The sequence below is a fragment of the Adiantum capillus-veneris genome, chromosome 7 (genome assembly GCF_014529385.1).
Source record: "Adiantum capillus-veneris isolate H3 chromosome 7, ASM1452938v2, whole genome shotgun sequence".
In the NCBI taxonomy this organism is placed as follows: Eukaryota; Viridiplantae; Streptophyta; class Polypodiopsida; order Polypodiales; family Pteridaceae; genus Adiantum; species Adiantum capillus-veneris.
Window position 1 is genome coordinate 37,613,201 of NC_140937.1, and position 21,214 is coordinate 37,634,414.

Below are 21,214 nucleotides of genomic sequence, written 5' to 3' on the forward strand. Positions count from 1 at the left end.
TGTTGATAACTTGCTTCTTCCTTCTCACTATTGCTTTGGCCACTAGTTGATCTTCATCAAGATCTTTATCAGTCCCCTCCACTTCAATGTGTGCATTGCCCCGTATTAGGGGCTTGTTTGTATTTTTGACATAGCATTCAAGGTTGACAAAATTTTTGCTCATGCTCACTAATGTTAACACCACAAATGTGTCTATGGCTCCAGAAGCAAAATTGTTGGCTAAGGGCAGGAAATCAATGTTACCAGCAAGAACTTGGAACTTTATGCTCATGTGTAGAAGACCAACATCCATTTGACTCTGAGTAAGAAAGGATAGTAGGATGAATTGTTTAGGCTCATAAGTCATCCTTGGAAAATAGGAGACAAGCCTCTAAAACTTGGAGGAATCCCCATTCATTCCTTCTACTCCATGTGCAAAATCCAAGATAGCTACACCAATGGTAATTGGATCTTTGTACACATTATATATTAGATCAAGGGCTTCTAAATCATACCCAACAAAATACATTGACCAAGGAAAGGTAGTAGAAGATTGAGGGGTCTCCTTTCTTCCAACAAATAAATACACTATGTCTCTTCCACCATTGGGTAGTGGACCTGGATCTGCCTTCGGTGCTAGTTTTTTTTACAACCAATCACTACAAACACCTAAAAACTTTCAGTAGACATCCTCTGTGACATTGTAGTCATTAACTAACTCCTCCCATGTTTTCAAGACACTATTGTAGGTTGATATTGATGCATTGAAAAGAGGAATCTCAAATCTTGAGTGAGATTTTCCAAGCAATCCCTAAAACGAGCGAGATAGGGCAAGGCACATATACAAAGCAAAAACCAAACATGATTTCTTAGATGACTTCAAGCACAATAATAAAAAAATAATTCAAGATTGCACCTATTTTTAATGGTAAATCAATCACAAGTTTTTGACCAACAAAACTCTTTACACAAGGTTTAGGTAGAGTGTTTCCTTTGATGGGCTAGAACACTTGGAACCATTACAATGGCATGTTGATATTCCTCTCCTTGGAAATCGTTGCCCTCAAATATCGAAAGCTTATTGAAATTTGCTACCACCATTGATCCTTGTTGAATATAAATCTCATATTCCTACCTCCTTACACGCAAGACCTCATAGAGCTTGTTAACAATTTGGGTGTTTATTATACATTAAGCATCACATATGACACATTGGTGTATGTATACCATGGTTGCAATATGTCATAGTTCCATTGCTTCCATAAAAAGGGTGATGAAAAACTATTCCCCAATTGCAACCCCCCGATCGAAGGATTAAACCATGAGCTTTACACTAAAAAGGTAAGGTTGTTGCCACTAAAACAAATCTCAAGGAGAGTTTGGGAGCTCTTCACTTCTTCTTCTTCTTCTTCTCTCTCTCTCTCTCTCTCTCTCTCTCTCTCTCTCTCTCTCTCTCTCTCTCTCTCTCTCTCTCTCTCTCTCTCTCTCTCTCTCTCGCTCTCTCTCTCCCCACACGGCCGTCTGCTTACTATCTCATCGTGCCTAGTTGGGAAGACGTCCAACATCTGTCTCTTAAGCTATGCAACAACTGCCTCACACAAAGCTGGGTACGGACACATGTGCATGAGCGGCACCAACACACCATTAAAAAATTTTGCGGGTATATCCTTGAACAGCACATTGCATGCATACCTCTCCAACCATGCAAACATGTAGCTAACCAAAATCATCATAAACTCCTTACTGCCATTCTCTTTGTCAGTGTCTAGCTGCATATCTGCCTTTCACTCCCACTACAGCTGCTTCTCTATGAAAATCACATTGGACCAGGGGTCCAAGTTGTCAGAATTCCCTAATGCATCATGCACTATACTCATGTACGTCTGCCATGAAGAATTGGGCACATAATCCTTAGCACATGGACAATATCATAGCCGGCCTCGACGAGAAGAGGAAGAACCTCATGATGAGAACACCAATGGGCCATGTGCAGGAGTCAACTTTACTTCCACATGAAGGGATGTCCCCACGAGAAAATGAGGTACGCCCATTCTCTTTGGCCCAAAAGAAAAGCGAGTCATGGAGAAGGTGAAGCATGGCATGCTGCAACCATTGCAACTGTAACTCCAGGCCAACCAACGTGCCATGTCCACCAAGTGACCGAGTCAATTTATGGCCCTCAGCAAGAGCCCATTGTTGACACCGGCCAATCGAGATGCAGAAAGCAAGGTGATGCCCAGGTTGAAGGCAGAAAAGATATCTTGAAGAAGCTCAAGCCGACCACCCAAGGGCTCAGATCAATCTAAGTCTTGATTATTAATCACGTGCAGGCCTGATATTGACGTCCTCATGAGCACATTTTGCATTTCCAAATGGCAACAACATCAACACGAGTAAGAAAAAGCTGGAGAGATGCTCCAGGGTCGTGTGCTGGAGGTCGGCAAGTTTTACGTACTAGAATGTATTGGGTCGCCAACACAATCTCCATGGGCTGTTGATAGAGTATCCCTCGATATTCTATAGGTCTCTCTATTTCTCTCTCTCTCTCTCTCTCTCTCTCTCTCTCTCTCTCTCTCTCTCTCTCTCTCTCTCTCTCCAAAGGACAGGAGGATAGACTAGTACACCTTAACAAAAATGAGGATCCAGCACAAAAGACCCTTACTTGCATGGATCGAGGCATAGCATTGCGATTAAAAAGCAGTAGGGGCCAAAGTGAGGGCAGTACTTGAATGAAAAGCGTTGGGAGGCAGCACAACAAGCGGAAAATGGAGTATCAAAAACATTGTCATCATCCTTACCAACAAGCGTGAAGAATCGGGAACATCTTGGACCAAGCAAGTAACGGGAGGGAGAGCAGGGGTTCCTGGGAGAGAGTTGACAGTACATAGTTGCTGGTGGGGATTGGCAGAGGGCAGCGATGGAGACTGACTCGGATCCCTCTCTCTCTCTCTCTCTCTCTCTCTCTCTCTCTCTCTCTCTCTCTCTCTCTCTCTCTCTCTCTCTCTCTCTCTCTCTCTTTGCAAAAGAGCATTTTGGCATAGTTATCGAAAGAGTTGCATTGTTCCATGTAAGGCAAATAACTGGTATACGTGCAACCATGCATGAGCCACAATTATTTCAAAAAGTAACTGATAAATATGGCCCAAGTCTGTCTCAAAAAAAAACTCTACAAAGATCCAAAGAATACATAGACGTGCTATTTCCATGGCAATGGATACGGCCTACTCATGCAAACTGATTGAGAGCACCCAACACTCCTGATGCAGTAAACCTTGTAAGAAGACCACAAAGGGGTTACTCATCTATGATAGGCTTAGACAAGACACACATTGGCAATCGATACATAATTTCTTTTTCCATTTTTCTCTAACAAAGAAAGAGGCACATTGATGGCCACTATACCATTTCCTGTTTATATTTTTTTTGATGAAGCAAGCAACAACAACAAGTAGCACATTAAATAAGTAGAAAGGTTTGTTAAAGCTTGCTTATAGCAGGCACATTTCTGGCGGCGGATTTCACCTGGTGTCTCTTAGGGATAGTGACAGTTAGTACACCAGCTTAAGTTACAGCTTTCACATCATCCAATTTGACATTATCAGGCAGTTGAAATTGTCCCTCACTTTCCTCATTCCAAGGCAAACTGGCATAAAAGGAGATTTGAGATCTAGGACTTGATCACACAACCAGGAGACCCTCTCAAAGACTCACGCTAACCATCTGAACAGATCCCTCGCGTTGTCTGAAGGGTCAACCTCTACAAGTAGAAAAAATGATTTTCTTAGCACATGCTATTGTCTAAGGTCCATGCTGCTACCACTGCTTGCTCATTATCTTGCCAGTTGACCTCATGCGGCACTTGTCAGTGCTCATTGTCTTGCTGCCGCCACCATTGTGCGGGCCATACTACTGGCACCTTCTGCATTTATTCAGATATCATTGAGATTCCTCGTTATCTCTTCGAGGAATTTCTCTCTTGCACCTTCTCTTACCAATCATATCTATACTATATATTGTTGGGCTAAGCCATCCAGGCATATGCCAGCGCTGCAATCTCGTGCACTCTTTATCTTGTTAAAAAGACAGACACCCCCCCCCCCCCCCCCGGGCCGCATGCTTCCGCCCTATCCACCCTGATTTCCGCCCCAGTGGATGACCTATCGTGTACACCTCCGCCGCCATTGCAGCCTCATTGTGGGCGCTGAAGTCCTCTCTCTCTCTCTCTCTCTCTCTCTCTTAGGTTTTTTTTAAAAAGTCTCTGAAAGAGCACGCGCCGGCATGCGCTCATTCAGAGAGTTTTTTTTAAAAAAGCTGATAGAGTATGTGCCAGTATGGCAAGAGAATATAGCCGCTGGCAAAAATAAAAAACGGCAAGAGGGTGAGACAAGAAGGTGATCGAGGGTGATCAAAACGAGTCTAGCAGGGGAAGCGCAACGACAAACTTAGAGTCGTCCGAGTGGAGAGTAGGGCCTATCAAGGTGAGTGGGAAGCAATGGCAAGGGCTGGAGGAGGGTAAATCAGGCAGCTAGGTGGTAAAGGCATTCATGGACAAAGCAAGATGATTGGCTAGGGTGACCAGAGAGGGAGATAGTGCTAGTGCTAGTGCATGCGGGAGAGGGAGAGGACATAGCAAGTGTAGGTAGGCGGGCGACCGCGAGCAACGAACAAGAGGGAAATCCGTGAGGCGACACACAAACACCCCCCCCCCTTGCTTCCGCCCTATCCATCCTGCTTTCCGCCAATGAGTGCTCGAACTCCTCTCTCTCTCTCTCTCTCTCTCTCTCTCTCTCTCTCTCAGTTAAAAAAAAAAAACTCTCTGAAAGAGCGCGCGCCGGCGCGCGCTCTTTCAGAGATATTTTTTAAAAGAAACTGATAGAGTATATTGTGCCAATATGGCAATTGAATATAGCCGCTGGCAAAAAACGGCAAGAGAGCCCCCTGAACCCCCTGCTTAAGCCACTCCACTCTGCTTCAACTGCCCCAACACCTCCACCATAGCTACTACTAGACTTGAGTTGCCCTCTTGTAGCAATTTTCCTTTGCTTAATAGCTTATTAAGAGCGCAATTCATTGGCACTAATCTATTGTCATTTGGAAATATTATATTGCAGAGAAGTAGAAGCACCTGGCCATAGCATGATATTGCAGTTGGTCATCGCAATTCAGCTGTATCAAGTCATAACAAGCAAAAAAAATCTCAAACGTTATCTGGATACATTTAAGCCAGTTCACAGCCAACAGACTCCCATGTCCTGTGCCCTGTGGCCCTACCCCCTTGAGTCAACCCCAACCTGCCTCGATTCCTTCCCAAGAGAGATGCATATGCCACCTATGCCGGACGGTGTACCCACTCGCCAAAGAGAGAGAGAGAGAGAGAGAGAAAGAGAGAGAGAGAGAGAGAGAGAGAGAGAGAGAGTTTGTCTGCGAGTCCTGCAACCTCTACAGACCGACCAAACCTCACCACCCTTTGCCTTCACTTTTCGTTATCGAGAACTGTCGAATCTTTAAAATGAAAGCCACTCTTTGCAATGAACATCTTCTCTGCTTCCAATGAGTGTCTTCTAACAATGAGTGTCTTCTCTCTCAACCAACCAATCATAAAATCATACATTTAATAAAATGTTATATCTTTAAAAAAATAATCTTCTCTTTTTCATTAGCAAAACGGGAAACCATCAAAGTGAATCCTAGTAACATCGCACGAGAATTTTTCTTCATATGTGCATTGGTGTAAGGAGGTAGAAGAATCTGCAAAGATTCAGGCTAATTAGATATAAGAGGTACCAAAGAGAGAGAGAGAGAGAGAGAGAGAGAGAGAGAGAGAGAGAGAGAGCTAAGCTAGTCTCCATCATTCTAAGCTAGCCTCCATCATTCTTTTTTTGACAAAGAGAAATTACATTTTGCGAGGCAGTGTTCACCAAGAACGTTTGTAGGGACCAGTGTTAAGGAAAAACAATTTTTCCAAACATACAAATTCCTTTCCTTGAATGTGCTAGGAGAAAGTTTAAGAAAATTAAGCTTATTTTTTGAGGCTTTGCACTATTTTTTTCTATATTGCGGTGGAATTTCTCCTTTTCCGCTTACCCTCAATTGGCCTACTACTCGATTCAACATACTGATAGGTTCTTTACTATATTTGATGCAATCTTGCTGAGATTCCAACGGGTGCAACATTAGCCCTTTGCAAGTTGTCCAACCCAAAACTTAGCAAGCTGGACTCGAACTCTCGCTGATCCACACGTGCATCTTCAAGTCAACTGGGCTAACAATGTAGGAAGTTGCATATGCTGCACGGCATAGTCCAGTGCATTAATAAAAAAATAAAACAAAGCCCCCCCAAAACCTAATTGGCCACGCTGTCATCAATGACTATGTGTCATTGACCCCACGCTATTGCTCGTACCAGCATACTATAGTAGATGACTCCACGCCCTTCCTTTGTCTTTGCAACAGACATCTTTTGGGATTCATGTCATACTTTTTTTTTTGGTTTTTGAACCAAGCCCCCCCCAAAACGTGCCTGGCCACGCTGTCGTCAAAGACTGTGTGTCATTGGCCCCATGCTATTGCTCGTGCCAACGTGCTATAGTAGATGACTGCATGCCCTTCCTTTTGTCAGTCCCATCCTTTGTCTTTGCAACAGGAATCTCTTGGGATTCATGTCGTACTTTTGTTTTCAAAAATTATTGGGACGTACTTGCATTTTTGAAATTGAAAAGGGCAAAATATTAAGCTGAGACACATTTTTCCCGAACACCTAGGAATCAATGGAAAAAGGAGAGCATTGAAGATCTCCACATAAAATTAAGGATTTTTTGAGGGTTTAACACTTTAGTCTGCCAAATCTAGCTGGTTTCCTTCAAGGCGACCCTCAAAACTCACTTAGAATTTTTAATTTTTGTGCTTTAAAAATACACTAAAGACCGGTTTTGTATGGAAATCAATCGCTAACTAATGTGCCCCTAATAGTGATATTATTTCTAATTTTTGAGAGAGAGAGAGAGAGATCTAAGCATCTTCTCTCACTTAGCGTCGTTCTTTATGGTAGACGGACATGATCAATTGCAAAACAATGCGTTGTCAATACGATGCATCTCTTTCCCTCATCCAGCTAGTAAGATTTCCGTACAACCTTATCTTGAGCAGACACAAGCTCAAAACAAATTGCATTTTGCCGCAAAAAAATTAATATGCATAATCACTACATCGGTTTCCCCTCCTGTTGAAACTATCATTCCAGATGTGAACAAGGCTCCAATACTACCTTTTAGAGTAGGGCATGGCTTTGATCTTCATAGATTGGAGTAGAATGTACCTCTTCTAATTGGTGGTTACATGAATATTTCTTATGAGCAAGTATGTAAAGCATATTCCAATTATAATGTGCTTGTCCATTGAGTGGTGGATGTTATGGCCTTCCTGATATTTGACATCTGCCAGACATTTTCAAACAATGATTCAAAATAGAAAGGAGTAGCAACTTCAATCTTTTGCGAAAGAAGCTCGTCATATGAAGACTCATGCCCCTAAGCTTTGAGGTTGTCATATTGTATAGTAAAAAGATTCTAATTATTTTATTTATATACGACTAAAATTTTCCCAGTTATGACAATGCCTTTCAAGAAAATTTTAGGTATAGAACTCTATAAATTTTGGGTTTTGTGTTTGTAAATTGATTAAAAAAGTACTATACTGGTCAATTAAGGAAGAACATGATTTTATTGTAACAAAATAAGTCTTTCATAATTGATGGTGTTTGGAAGGGTGTCTTTGTATGAAGATCACAGCCTTGTAGTATAGATAAGGCAAGACGACATGGAAAAGACGATTGGTGTATAAATGAACTAATGAGGTGTAATAAATTGCTATCAAATTGATGCGTCTAAGATGCTCTCAAGTATAAATGACAATCAATAACCAAAGTACTATACATAGGAGCATTACGAATGACCTTACAAAAAGAAACTTACAATGGCTTGAGCATTAGGTACACAGCCATAGCTCTTAATTATTAGTCTATCAATCTTACTTTATGCTCAAACATGATGTGAAGCCCAAGCGAGCCTAAAAGAGAAGATAATATTTTCGAATATTATGTTTATTTTCTTAAAAGTAAACTTTGATCTTTTGGAATTTAGGAGGTAGTCTATTCATTGATAACCCTTTTTATTGTGGTTCATGAATATATAACAAACGATAAATATATTGTTGACGATAAAATCTACTATATCATGTACAAACACTTTCTCGGGTTTTTCCTTGCTCGGAAAAAATCGCTCGGTGCATGGTAACACTCCATTGAAAAGTGTGGCCAACTCTTCCTTTAGCACCCTATCCTACTTTAACTTCTTTTCTCTTGTTTCCATATCTATAAGACCTTCCTTATCCCACTTATTACTAAGAATTAAGATTTTCCCTTCATTGATTTTGTTTTGCAACCTATCAATCTCTCCATCCTTTAGCCCCATCAAGCAACAAAAGGTAGCTGGTGATGCTTGTCTTCTCTTCTTTCCAGGTCTTGCTTGAGATGAGAACTCACCTTTTGCATATTGTTTCATTATTGAAACCCATCCATCAAATACTTGCTGGGAGCTTACTATCATTTGATAGTACCTTGATGCCCATTTATTCCCAATGTAGTCAACAAAACCCTGAAAACGTATATAGACAATAACTTTATAAGAAACACAACAAACATGCTATCTTGTAAAAGCAAAAAAGGTAGTGTGTGATGCTCTACCTACCAAGGTAGCCGTAGCCTACTAGACTTGGGAAGTCCTTGTTGAGGTTTTGATGGAGATCCAAATTCCATCCATTGGTCTCTCAACTGCTCAAATACTCAACTACTTGAGTATTTGAGCATTCTTCATGACATTATGTGATTCTTTGTTTGTCATGCAAGATAACTCTATACACATTCCTGTTGGACATTCCACAAGTAATCAAGCAAAACCAACGGGAATGGAAAATTGTGAAGTGGACACAAATGGAAAGAACTTTTCAAACATGTGAAACCCCATTTCTTCTTGCTTTCCTTTCTTGTTGCTTGACCTCAGGGAATCAAACGTCATCTCTACACCCTTGATATGAAGGGTAACCAGTGGTTTGAGGCTCAAAACTCCAAGACTTGAGGACGTAGGAGAGACATTAACAAGTGTTCCACACTTACAACAAGTACATTTTTCATGGAAGATTCCCGACCCTTCAAGTTAACAGTGTTTGCAGGGGTTTCTTTGTCCTCGCGAGGCAATGTATAAAGCCTTTGCCTTTTTTTCAAGCAGACACGATCTCCTTTTGCTAAAGAGAGGAATTCTTCATTGTACATGTGTTGAATGTTTTGAATTGCCAAGACAACATCCCCTATGCAAGAGATATCCTCAGACAAATCCCATCCCATATTTTTTAGAAAGAAGCTGACTTCAACCCACATCCGTGTAGCATCAAAAGCCATGGGGTCAAGCTTGTAGCACATATTATTGTCCTTTACTTAATCTCATTACAAGGAGCCCCTTCCTTGCCATCACACCCCTCTGTAATATTTTCTATCACCCCATTTTGTTCAAAACCTAATGTTTCACCTTTCTTTGTGAATAAGAGAAAATCTGAGTGTAATCTATTCTTGCCATTGATCCTTTTGTGGTGAAGAGATAACTTCATTATAAGTAACGAGATCTATAGAAGTAGAGAAAGCATAATCAACAATATCATCATCATAAACATGACATGAACCATGTGCAAAATCAATAGGAAGATAAACAAAAATATCAATATCATCCTATTTTTTAAGAAAACTTATTTGTAGTACGAGAAAGAGATTGAGAATATTCTTCTAACAGACCAGGCCCGTGTTTTGGCAGATTTGGGTGGTGGTCAGCAGCGTTCGGGAAAAATCATTTTTTCCTGCGTACAAAATTCCTTTTCTTAAATTTAGCAAGACAAAATTTTAGAAAATTATATTTATTTTTCAGGTTTTTACACAATTTTTCTCTATTTCAGGATGAACTTTCTCCTTTTTCCTTGCTCTCAACATGCATTTTTTTAAATAAAAAATGACGCAATATTAAGTTGAGACACATTTTTCTTGAATAGTGGTGGCCAGACAAGGCATAGCTATGAGTTATTTGAACTGATAACTAAGCCTCAATCTTGGTCACGCACAAAAAAGAGCAATAAATGAATAACTATGCCTAACATTTATAACAGAGTCTATGGTCACGCGAGGCTTAGGGCAGATTCGCATGGACGAGGGAACCCTCTCATTCATTAGCAAAGTTTTCATTTACTCCTACCTACATCCAGTTTGAAATGCACCACTTCTAAGCAACGTGGGGGTAGCGAGCTAAGTTTTCCAACTCTATCGATTTCAATAGAGTTGATGATAGCGGACATAGTTTGCTTACATATGTAAGATGGGGTCAAACCACGCTTGTGCGAATTTTCCCTTAGTTGTTAGTATAGATAGCTATGCCAACTATGCCAAGACAGAGCACTAAATGAATAACTAAGCCTCTTACATGGTCACACGAGGCTTAGTTATTCATTTATCCTCCCAACTAGTCCTTGAACTTCGTAATTATGCCAAAATCGGCATAGCTACAAAGGCTGGACATACTTATTTATTAAATGATCCTTTTTACGTGTGATCAAGAATGAGATTTTGCTATCTGTTCAAATAGCTAATAATTAAGCCTAGTGTGACCATAGCATTAGTTGTTAAGTTCAAGGCATAGTTGGGAGGTTGAATGAATAACTAAGCCTTGTGTGTGACCAAGAATGAGGCTTAGTTATCTATTCAAATAACCGAAAACTAAGCTCCCGTGATCGTAGCCTTAATTGTGGAGTTCAAGGCATAGTTGGGAGGTTGAATAAAATAAGGCATTGGTCTACAAGGTGGCAACTTCTACCCTCTCCACAATACTAGAAGTTGTCATCTACGATGCCCTTGGGGACCTCGTCCTTTCTGCATTCTAGTCCATGTGTATCCAAATATATATCCACTTCTTTTCTCTGTCCCATACCAATTGTAAGCTATCTTACATCTTCTGCCTTTAGCGCCGAGTCCGTGTGTATTCCACATATTCACTTCTTCCCTATGGCTCGTTATCAATCTTAAGTTTTTTTAATAAAACTTATTTGTAGTACAAGAAAGAGATTGGGAATATTCTTCTAACAGACTACGCCCATGTTTTGGGAGATTTGGGTGGTGGTCAGCAGTGTTCGGGAAAAATCATTTTTCCCTACGTACAAAATTCCTTTTCTTGAATTTGGCAAGAGGAAATTTTAGAAAATTAGATTTATTTTTTATGTTTTTACACAATTTTTCTCTATTTTGGAACGAAATTTCTCCTTTCCCCTTGCTCTCAACGAGCATTTTTGAAATTGAAAATGGCACAATATTAAGTTGAGACGCATTTTTCTTGAGCAATGGTGGTCAGGCGAGGCATAGCTATCAATTATTTGAACTGATAACTAAGCCTCAATCTTGGTCACGCACAAAAAAGAGCAGTAAATGAATAACTATGCCTACCATTTATAACATAGGCTATGGTCATGCGAGGCTTAGGGAAAATTTGCATGGACGAGGGAACCCCCACCATTCATTAGCATAGTTTTTGTTTACTCCTACCTACATCAAGTTTGAAATACACCATTTTTGAGCAAGGCGGGGGTAGCGAACTGAGTTTTCCAACTCTATCATTTTCGATAGAGTTGATTATAGCGGACATAGTTTGGTTACATAGGCAAGGTGGGGTCAAACGACGCCTGCGCGAATTTTCCCTTAGTTATTAGTTATAGATAACTATGTCAACTATGCCAAGACAGAGTGCTAAATGAATAAATAAGCCTCTTACATGGTCACACGAGGCTTAGTTATTCATTTATCCTCCCTACTAAGCCTTGAACTTCACAATTATGCCACAATCGGCATAGCTGCAAAGGGTGGATATACTTATTCATTAAATGAACCTTTTTACGTGTGACCAAGAATGAGGTTTTGTTATCTGTTCAAATACTAATAACTAAGCCTCGCGTGACCATAGACTTAGTTGTAAAGTTCAAGGCATCGTTGGGACGTTGAATGAATAACTAAGCTTTGTGTGTGACCAAGAATGAGGCTTAGTTATCTGTTTAAATAACTAAAAACTAAGCCTCCCTTTACCATAGCTTTAGTTGTGAAGTTCAAGGCATAGTTGGGAGGTTGAATGAATAAGCAAGCCTTGTGTGATCATGCAAAAGGCTTAGTTATTCATTTAATGCTATATCTAAGGCATAGTTAGGAGAGTTATCTATAACTAATAACTAAACCTAGCATGACCATAGCCTGATTTCCATCTTCATGGACTCCACGATTTTCTCTCTTTTAATTCCATTTCTTCAATCTCTTTCGAGCTTAATTTCTTGCACTCAGTAGTTCAGTTTAATCGGCTTATCACAAGCTTTAAACAGAATTAATTTGGGATTGGTTGGGTTTGAGAGCCGACAGTTACAACACCATTTTTGAAATCTTGTGTATCAAAAAACGACATGAATAAGAACACCAACCACGGCCAAAAGAAGTAAAATGAAACCATGACGTCTTGAACCCACGCGCTAGCCAATGAGTTGGCTTCAATTCAAATAAGCTAACCGTTTCAACTCCACCAACATAATAATGTCATTTTTTTGGGGACTGTAACACAACTGGCCCTTCTATCGTATTCTACAAAGTAAGACTACACGGTTTGTAGTTTTATTGATTGATGCTTCCAATCATGCCAAACATTTTATTAGTTTGGCTCACAAGTGGTAAAAGAGAAATGAAAGATGTAACGAATATTGATGTAAGTATACGCATACATAGCTTTTGTATATTGATTAGAGGGGCCTCCTGGTGGCCCACCTCCATGGGAGGAGGTAATGGTAAGACACGACGTGATGGGCCTCATGTGATTGAAATTTTATCAGGCTCACACACAAGTGAAAGTTATTTGATGGAAGGGGTGTGACTCAAACCAATTTATCCCTTCCATGGAGGCGCCCTCTTATATCTAGGATATTTATCAGTTGGAGGAGAAACCCAAGATGTATTTTTTTTTTGGGGTGTGTGTGCGCGAGCGCGAGTGAGCGATAGAGAGAGAGAGAGAGAGAGAGAGAGAGAGAGAGAGAGAGTGTGTGTGTGTGAGAGAGAGAGAGAGAGATCTTTTACTCGTTCTTTGTCAAAGCATGTTATCTTGCAATCGTGGCCTCTCAATTTAGCATTTGTAACAAAAGTATAACAATGATTGGGATGATTGGGATATTCTTAGTTTGATGTTTGCTAGTTTTCTCATGTTTATGTTTCAACAAAAAAGAAAATCTTTAAGTTTCTATGCACAAGGAGATTGTAGAGGCCTTCTCTAACTATCATAATTAAAAGTTATTTTACACTTGGTCGGCCTAAGACCTTTTTGTCCAATAAGGTGTGAGGGTCATCCACATAGTCAACACCTATAACATCCAATTGTTGAATCTCATTGTTTGATGCCCACTAAGCTGTCCACTAGTAGAGAATGGGCTAACCTTCATGAGTACTTCGTAGAAGAATATTGCTCACCAATATTCATTGTTAAAAGCAAGTAAGCATTAAAATAGCAAAAGTGAACGCAATAGTCCACAGAGTGCTATGTATGCCCATTGTCATGTACTTTAAAAAGCACAAAACATGCTTTATAAGCTTTCTATTTGGAATATCGTCTCTTGGAGTGCATTGATTACAGGATGAACAAGAGGGACAGGGGCAGGAAGCTCTGGGCAATTTTCAACAGATACAAAGGGATGGTATCTCTCCAAATGCAATCATCTACACTTGCATATTAAAGACATGTGGCATTATGCAAGACACGAATATGGGCAAAGGAATTCACAATGATATTTTAAGTGAAAGGCTATTGAAAAAACCATCGAGCTTGGAAATGCCTTGGTTGATATGTGTGCCAAATACTTCAGATTGCTCAAAGAAGTGCTTAGTGAGCTTAGTGTCCAAAATGTCGCCGCTTGGAATGCAATGATTGAGGAACATTCTCACTAAGGGCAAGGCAAGAAGCTCTGAACTGCTTTGAATGGATGGGAAGCAAGGACATCTCACTAGATGCAATCACGCCCCTTGCATTTTGAAGGCATGTGGCACTATGCAAGATGTTGATATGGGCCAAAGTATTCAGGATGATATTGTTATTCAAGGTTTGAAAAAACATCATGCTTGGCATTCCCTTGGTTGATATGTATGCAAATGTGGTGTACTTGAGGGTGTATACATGATCAAGTGTATCCATTTCCCATAGACCCCACCCAAATGTGAGATAAGCAATGCGGCTAACTCGTCAAGCTACACTCGCTCCCGAAGCACCAGGTTGTGAATACGGATAAAATCTCTCTCGCTCTCTCTCTCTCTCTCTCCCCTTCTCTCTCTCACACACACACGTTGTGAGATGACAGCCAGTTAGAAGAATATAATTGGCAGTGAGAACAAGCGTGTGTGTGTGTGTGTTTGTGTGTGTGTGTGTGTGTGTGTGTGTGTGTGTGTGTGTGTGTGTGAGAGAGAGAGAGAGAGAGAGAGAGAGAGAGAGATGATGCGCAGAGAAAGACCAAATAAACCAAAAGCACGACCTAGCTATGGATCATACAACAATTTTGACCATACCAAAAAAAAAAATCAGCAAGTAGCAACGAATGTGTTGGACATTCTTGGCCTCACAGCCCCCGAGAATTGCAAATTAAGATAAATACAATGGGACCATAGTTGCATTAAAAAGTCCAATTCCCATGAATACTTCACTTGTTGGTACAATATGCATTGCAATGTTCGGGAAATTTGTTTTCCTAGATGGCTAGGTTTCTCCCTTGCCAAGATGTAAACCGGAAACACTACTAGAATTGTCTAGATTTTTAGGATTTTTGATATATTTTATTGTAGAATCTATCTGTTTTTCTTCCCTTTGCCTTGGTTTGCAACTCGTTAATCTTGATTTTCAACCTGCTCAAGGCTAATCCAAGGCAAACCTTTCTTGAACACTGATGCATTGGCTAGTTGTTGCAAACTTAATTTCTCTCAAGTCAACACTAAGACAATTTCGTCCAACCTGAAACAAAACCAACTACCCAAAACTAATTGATTGCAGCACAGTACCTTGTATTCACAATAGCAGTTCTGGAATTTGCATGAGACTCTTTAAAAAAACAATAATAATTTTTTTTTTAAATTATAACCTTTGATTGAAGCGAGCTTTGATAGCGAGGATGAAGAGGAGGCTAGGAGTAGTAGGGCCGTAGGCAAGTTGGCATCATTATCACTGAGGATGAGAAGTGCGCATGAAAAACCAGCTATAGGCGAGTGCTAGGTTGCAAGGGAAAAAGGTAAATGTTGATTCTGTATCAATTTAAGATATGGCCCTCAGGTAGACCGTCAATGGCGGTGATTGGCTTCACACACAGCTGTGATGTTGAGGGCGTGATGAGGATGTCATGTCGATGCAATGTTGTGGACCTGAGCGAAGTGGTATGCTCAAAGGCCTTGAAGAGACGATACTAAATGACAGGGATGCAGCAACTGTGATGGCATCAAATATTGATGCCCAAGGCCTCTGGCACTATGGCATACGATGATGTAGTAGTAAACACAATCAAGGACCGGGGTGTTGATGAAGGCAGAGGGCTGCCCGAGACTGTGGGGGATTTATTCTCTTCAAACTTCGTGTGCAAGCCTCTAGAGACTGATTGTAGGCTACAAGGGTGCTTTGAGACTAGCTGATTGCAGGCGGGTTTTGGTAGTCGCTTGGCTAAGAATTTGCGGCATGAGGGGGTTACAGTAAGGAGCCAATTTATTGTGTGTGTAAATTGTATGTTGTAGGCAGCACGAGCAGGCGAGGCCACGTTCTAGGGACGACAAGTGGGGCCGCGTTGCAGGGGTGATAGGTGGCCCTGGTTGAGGACGAGTAAATTGAATCAGTTACGCTGCTGAATATGCTTCTAGAGTCTAGTGATGATGACTCTCTCAGGGTCGGATGTTGAGCAGGAGCCGGGTAAGATAGGCACATGCAAAATAGAACACAAGGTGGCCGTTGATAAGCACGACTACTGTCAAAGAGCAGGGCAACGCGAATTATTGCACACGTCAATTTGGCGGGGCTTGCGAGGCACTTGAATAGGCAACACTTGCATCAGAGGTTGGTTGCACGAGCAGTACATGAGCAGAACGAGGCTAGCTTATAGTTGACACCTCCTTTTGGGAGGTGGGATTAACGGCTCATGATCCTCAATTGATCGTGACCGTTTGGATTGCTTAGGGAATGCAAACGATTCCCACGATTTTGGATCCGGGGCTTGGACCCGTTCCCTCTCCCCCCTTGGAATCGACTCCAACCGCTAAGCTATCGCACGTTCGTTGAAATGTGTGTGTGTGTGTGTGTGTGTGTTAAGTTTATAGATCATGGTGTGGCGGATAAGTTTACACCTAGTTCACACTTTACTCACATCAAGCTTACACCAAATTGGGTTTGGTGTGCATATCCTCTCAAGTTCACACCAAGCTCACACCTAGTTCACATCGCGGTCACACCAAATGTCGTCTGGTCCATATACCTCCCCACTTCACACTTAGTTCAAACATAGTTTAAAACGCGATCGAATAGTTCGAATTGCACCCACCTCACAACACCTAATGTGGGCCATCGATCCCACCTCCCTAGGGAGGTGTCAATTACTGACGAGGGTATCGTGTGGGAGCTTGTCCATGAGTAACGATTTGAGAGACCACCGGGCGGGGTCCACTCTCGTGGGATAGCACATGGGAAGGCAGCTTTTGTAGTTAGGAAGAGTTGCACGTGGCCTTCGTCTTTTTGTGGTGTGGCCTTCGTCTTTTGTTCTAAAAATAAAAGTGGTTTCCACTACTATTAAGTGCACGCACACACACATACACACACACTTTAAAAAAGAAAAAAGGTGATCACGGATTAATGATGCTCACATCTAGTTTAAGCTCATATCACACCAACGCTGAAAAACTAAAAACTACTAGATTTTGGACAAACATTGATAGATCGAACAACATGCAAGCCAAGCAATCAAAAGGCTCAATGGAATGGCCTAGTGATGGACTACTTATACACACTAAAAATGTAACAAAATGAGTAATTCCATTAGAGTAATTAGGGATGCAAAATATGAGAAATGAACACGAACACCAAACCAAATATGCATACAAAATACATAATATTAATCTAATGATGCTAACGATACGTCAATCACAATGCAAATATGAACAATCATTAAATTCTCTTTGTAATCAATTAGTATGGGCAGTGGCACGAATCATACATATCCCAATACCAAAGGCTTCAAAAGAGGAAAAAAATAACGATGTGATTAGCGCCATATTAACATGCAATGAGAAAGGAGTATTGAATGACCAATTGCAATGCCTAATAAAAGAAGGCATCAATGCAATGTAGCATAGGAGAATTGTGAATGCCTAGGGTCTAATTAGATTAGGAGATGCTAATCTAAGAACAGCTGTGATACCAGTTGATAGGTTAAGGTGGATAGGTTGGTGTGCCTTTCATGGCATAAGCATGAGAATAGAGATAGCTTATGGCTTGACATTGGTCACACTGTACAATAGAGTATAGTTGCAAAATGATAGACATACTTTTGTTCAGCATAATGTGCCTTTATATAGGCATATACAAAGAGAACACCTTTTGACACATGGGTATAAAATGTGGCTACCTATGCACAAATACAAGTGGCTAGTCTTTACACATGTGACTTTGGTTGTAAGAGGTTCTTGGTTGTAGACAAATAACTTTTCTAGGTAGAAGAGATTGTTCACACAATAGATGCAACAAAAGCCCGCATCCCAACAAGTTGTGTTTTGTCTTCTTCAATTTTGGTATCAAACCGATCTTCTTCACAGATGGGTATGTCATCATGACTAAGATCTTGAAGATAATGAGAGAACTTTCCTAGAGTGACCTTGGGAGAATCAACAAAATCATAGCTAAAAGTATTAGAACCATTCTCAAAGAAGAGGATTAAAGTTGTTTCTATTTTTGGATGCAGAGGGCTTCTCCCCCTTATTATTCTTGACAATGTTCCTTTTGCTCATTGGTTGGAAATTTTCAGCCCAATTCAAGTCAGCAATCTCTTCGTGGGAAGGGGGAGACTTCAGGTCCATTGAGCATGATTTACGTGTGTATGTAGTTAGAGAGGGAGAGACAGAGAGAGTAACAAGAGAGAATTGAGTAACAAAGAGAGCATTGAGTAAGTATAGAGAGAGACAATGTTGTGTAAGTATAATGAGAGAGAGAGAGCATTGTGTAAGTATTGAGCGAGAAATTGAGAATTTTATGTAAGTAGATAGATAGATAGATAGATAGAGAGAGAGAGAGAGAGAGAGAGAGACCTCTTACTCCCAGTGTCCAAAAACAAAAGGTTTAGCATTGCTTAAGCGACGTTAGAAAGTAGGAAAAGGGAAAACACAACCGATAACACACACACACACACACACATGTGTGTGTGTGTCTCTATAGCTTAGGTTGAATCACATCACCCCAATCCTTGCAAAATAAAGCACCCCAATCCTCTCAAAAGAACACACCATATATGAAAAATTTCACTACAAACATTCGTCTGCACACACCGGAGCTCACAATTACACACAAAAGCACAACTTATTGTATCTCAACCATCGTAATCGCTTCTTGATCAATGATTCTCAACCACACACATAACACCTCTCTCTCTCTCTCTCTCTCTCTCTCTCTCTCTCTCTCGTTACAAAAACACCAATTGGTTTGAGGGGCTCACACACATTATATACATGCCGGTGTCTTTGCACAAGAGAAGAGAATAGAAGAAGGGATGGGGAACATAACAAGTGATTTGCTATGGTGAAGCAGACACAAAAAGGATCTCTTCAAGATTTGTACCCTTTTCTGTCATGTCTGCAACCTCTAAAATAGTAGATTATGAAAATTAAAATATCTTCCAAGCAGTGCATAGTTAGCCTACATGTATGAGAGGCAATTTTTTTGGAACAACCTTTTCCTTCATCATGAGGGCCGTTTTTATAGAAAACAAGCTTTTAAAAAGTTTTACAGAATAGGACTTTTTGGCCCTCCTCATGCAACAAAGTTAAGTCACTCACCCACTTTCCTTTTCATGGAGAAAGAGAGAGAGACGAGACAAGAGACACACCATGTACGCTCCCAAAGACTGATTCATATTGAGGACAAGATACAAATATATAGGTGACACCAAGTTGAGTAGAGTGAGCCATATATAGATCCAACACCCGTACTCAAACAAAGGTCTCTAGCTTTGGATAAAAAACCCTTGGGGAGTTCAAGGGAAAAACCCAAGCCCCTATACAATGTGAAAACATGAATCAACGATGATGATGTGAAAGTGAATTGTGTATCTATATGCAAATATACAAGTGACTCAGAGATCATAGTGTGCAAGTGTGGAGTGTGCATAGTGCATGATACCTATATCGTTACAATGTCATATGTACAGAGCTATCACAATAGTGGAGAAGCTACTCTAGAAAGAGTGAGGCTAAAGGAACTCCAAACTCCGAGTGCAAGAGGATGAAGCACGACTCTTTGAGGCCGTTGATAAGAATGTCTACAATCATATGGTCACTTGGACATTATTTAACCATTATGGTTCCTTTGCGTACTTTATACCTGACATAATGATAATGCACAACAATGTGCTTTGACTTATTATGTTGAACATAGTCTTTTGCAAGACTAATAGCACTCTGCTTGTCACACCACAAGGGTGTGCTAGAAAGAGGAGAATGACCAATATCAACCAGGATTTGTCGAAGCTAGATCAACTCACGAGCTACAAGTGATGTTGCAACATACTCTAACTTAGTCATAGAAACTGGAACACATCGTTGTTCCTTGCTAGTCGAAGAAACAAGACAACCATTTATAAAGAAGCAATTTTCATTAGTAGATCGCATAGATAAATGTGAGCATGCCCAATCTGCATCTGTGTAACCCAAAGAGAAAGAGATTGCATAAAATTCGATGTCAGTTGTCGTTGATAGACCAAACCAAAATCTGTAGTACCATTTACGTATTTCAATACATGCTTTGCTGCAGAGCAATGCTTAAGAGAAGGATGTGCAAGATGTTGTCTAAGATAATTAGCAACAAACAAAATATCAGGACAAGTGTTCATGCCAACAAACTAAAGACATCCAATCAAGTTAGCATAAGGTTGATATGTGACAAGTTGACCGCCACTGTTGAAAGTGTTCTTCGTAGAACTCGCAAGACAAGGTGTGTTGGCCGAATGTGCATATTCCATACCAAGTTTTTGAAAAGTATTTGCAATAAGCTTTGACTATCGAAGGAATAAAATACCTATTGTGCGGTTTCTTTGAATTTGAATGCCAAGACATGAGTGAATCTCTCCTAGATCCACCATATCAAATGATGCCCTTCTGTATATATATTTCTGTAAGTTTCAAGAACTTTAAATACCCTTTTGTTGAACTCACATGATAGGTTACATTTTTGTAAGGTGACCTCCCCGGGGAAACCTATAATACAAAGCCTTTTGGAGGGGGGCCCGGCTCCATGAAAATCCGTCCTCGACTGTTGTCAATAGCTTAATTTTTCTCTCTTTCTGAAGTATTTCTCATTCCTATCTAGGTGTTATGGTTTTGTTGCTCTTTCCATCCAAGCACTCTTGCTATGCTCATTAGGAATCTACTTAATGAAATGCTCACTATGTCTATGTTATTTTCGCCACACACAAGTTACTAGACCATTAAATGTTACATTGGTATCAGAGCACAAGGTTTGTCTTTTCTTGCTCAAGAAGAGAGGGCCTCAAGCTAACTATAAATGGTTGGTATTATTAATTGTAATTGAGTAAGTAGAATAGGGATTTCTCAAGAAGAGAGGGCCTTGCAGTGTGACTGCTTTGTGCAGATAATGGGGCATCACTGTCAAGAGCTATGGTCTTAATAGTGGAGTCCTATGGGGCTTACCTACAGCTTAACCACTATTGAGCTATTAGAAGCTTGACAGCAGTCGGTACTATTTTGGTGGTGAAAGACCCTCTCTTCTATTCCTTGCAATTAATGATATTCGAGCCACGGGTACAGGAGCTTGAGTGATTTTCTAAAGGGGTTAAGAGGAGTATCAACTAGGGCTTGAAGGGCAAAAATACACTCAAAAAGTTTACACCTAAA

At 40.5% G+C, this 21,214-nt stretch overlaps 1 pseudogene; it reads right to left on the reverse strand.

Moving 5' to 3' along the window:
- Nucleotides 1–370: 370 nt before the first annotated feature.
- Nucleotides 371–8,447, reverse strand: LOC147453701 (uncharacterized; annotated as a pseudogene).
- Nucleotides 8,448–21,214: the final 12,767 nt, after the last annotated feature.